Here is a 2,898-nt window from a genome sequence, read left to right as displayed (position 1 = left end):
ACGAGTTAATATTGTACACGAATTCTATCCAAAAATCTCATAATGTCATTAAGACTTTAATATCAATCTCATATTATATTGAACTTTTGTTCAATTATCTTTTAACTATTTTTATTCAGAGTAAACAGACCTGAAAGAAAGATTTTAGTGTTATAACAGTTAACGAGTTAATATTGTACACGAATTCTATCCAAAAATCTCATAATGTCATTAAGACTTTAATATCAATCTCATATTATATTGAACTTTTGTTCAATTATCTTTTAACTATTTTTATTCAGAGTAAACAGACCTGAAAGAAAGATTTTAGTGTTATAACATAATTATTAAAAATACCAGCCGCTCTATTCTTAAAACGCACACCGCACTCTAAAAGCGCTTCAAAGTAGCACTTTAGGTTCAAATTTTGAGATATCTTTGCAATAATGCTTTTGCAAAGAGGACATTGTAATTTACTACTTCTTCAAATCTGACTGATAATGATACAACAGCTGTAATATAAATATCATATCATATCAATCATATAAAAAAATTTATATAAAATAAATAAATATAGAGTACTGTTTTATAAAAATAAAATTAAGTATATGTGAATGAAAATTGTTGATACTAAAATTTCGGTATAATCAGTTCTGTATTTAAAATGTTAAACCAAGAATATTTTCTAAATAATTAAAACTTTCACTTTAAATTGAATAAAACGTCATGATATCATTTAAATATATATCTTGTAGAGATATTAGTCTGATTGTCCCTGCCATATTTACTTTGATCAGTGCCTGGCATATGCTCAAGATAAGTTAAGCATTCTCAAAACTTATTTTCGAAGAGTCAAATCTTATTCTACTGCAGAACCTGTCCTTAAAAAGCATCTTATGGGTTTTAAATCATCTAAGTTTTACATTACACTACAAGGAATCGCTATGATACGCGTTATAACCTAATTAAACCTACTTTTTAGATTTTTGAAATGATATATACATTATTTTCCTTGTTAGTTATATACTTATTTTGAGCATAATAAATTTGTCACGCTTAAATACGATAAAACATATTACTTATGTTAATGTAAAATTAAAATTACTGAATTATATCTAATTTTCAGTTCCATCATTATATTATCATTTTCTATTCAACTTTCCGTAATTTTGTTCTGGTATAATTATCAATATGTATGCACAATAAGAGCATAATGTGCAATGTTTAAACAGCAATGCTCATCGACAAGCACTAGGAAATTATAAAAACAATTTTTGTTCAAATTCACATCAAAAAGTAATATAGGAACATCAGTAGCAGATATCAATTTGAAAATGCAGTTATAATTTTATGTTCGCTCTTTTTTGGTTCTTCTGATAAATTGCAATGTAAATTTTTTTCTATATAATACGCAGATGTACCGTTTGCTGTTGGATAAAGTAAACTATTCTAACTAAAACTGTTTAATAATTGAGAGTATTTTTCAAACATGTTAGCACTTTTGGTCTTTGTTTAATGTATGTAGTTTTACATAGCAAAATAATAACTAAATGTTGATACTGAATGCAAAATATTAACTTAAAACAACCATAAAAAAGTATTTAAACTGCAACAAACATTTAATTGCAAAAAATAAATCATAAAAGTGTACTTTTATTAGTTGAACCAGAAAATTATTGCATAGAAAGATTAAATCTAATTTAAGATTTTACAAAAAAAATGTTAGATTACTTAAAACGTAAACGTAAAACGTAATGTTGCTGTAAACTTCTAACAAAAGTACTATTCGATATAATCGACCTTAAACTACTTTTATATTTGCATAATACTTAAACTGCTTTATATTTATACTTTTGGTAAAAGATGAACAAATCGTTCGTTTTTAAGTACAAATTCCAAAACTTTAAGCCAATTAAACGCATTAATTATTAAAATAACAATTAGTTAAGCATTTAATGCATAACCAAGCCAATTTGTTTTTCCATTCTTTATTGTATGGAAATAAAAAAAAAATTATTGGTAAAGCAAAAAAAACGGCTCTAACTTACCGAATGCCAACAACAGACCAAGCCAATGGACCACAACCACAATTCTTTTCATTGCTGCCAACTCTTGGGTTTTGCTAAAAACTGTATCAATTTTTTTGTATCTTTTCGGAGCTTTGGCTTTTTTCTGCCGCGTTTTTGTAGTTTGAACTTGAATCTATACTGTATTTTCCCAATTTATTTATTTCACTGTTGTGCTTATATACTTTATATTTCCATTCTTTTATTATGCATTAATACATTATTAACGTATTTTTATTTACACTCTTAACACAAAGTTTCCTTAAAAAAATTTCAACACACGGTAAGATTTCAATAACCTTTGATGGTTGCTATTGCATATGTAAAAACAGTATAGTGCACTATAATTTTATTTATTTCATATTTTATATTATAAGCCAATATAATTAATAACTTTTGCTTTTTATTTAATTGGTTTATATATCAAAATTTGCATTCTCAATATTAGTTTAAAATATGAAATTTGAGGAAAGAAAGTCAGAGGTAATTAAAATAAAAATTCGTGGCCTTTTGGCTTTTTTGTTTAAACAAATTCTTTGTTATTTAAAAATAAAAAAAAAACTTATTAATATTTATGAATATATGAAAATCATAAACTTTTAACTTACAATAAAAATATATAAAAATTTTTGAATACTTATAAAATTTGCATTTAACAACATCTTGAGATACTTTTTGCTTGGAAAGTAGCAACACCACTTTTACTACAACACCCGACAGTTGCGGGTGAATGAAACCAATTTTTTGGTTTTTAAAACAATTAAGAGTTTATATGAAAATATATTTTAATATCATAAAATGCTTTAATTGATTTTATTTTACATTAAAAGCATAAAATTATCAAAAAAAAAAC

This window comes from Teleopsis dalmanni, chromosome 2 (assembly GCF_002237135.1).
Source record: "Teleopsis dalmanni isolate 2A chromosome 2, ASM223713v2, whole genome shotgun sequence".
Taxonomy (NCBI): domain Eukaryota; kingdom Metazoa; phylum Arthropoda; class Insecta; order Diptera; family Diopsidae; genus Teleopsis; species Teleopsis dalmanni.
Note: the sequence above shows the minus strand (reverse complement) of the source record.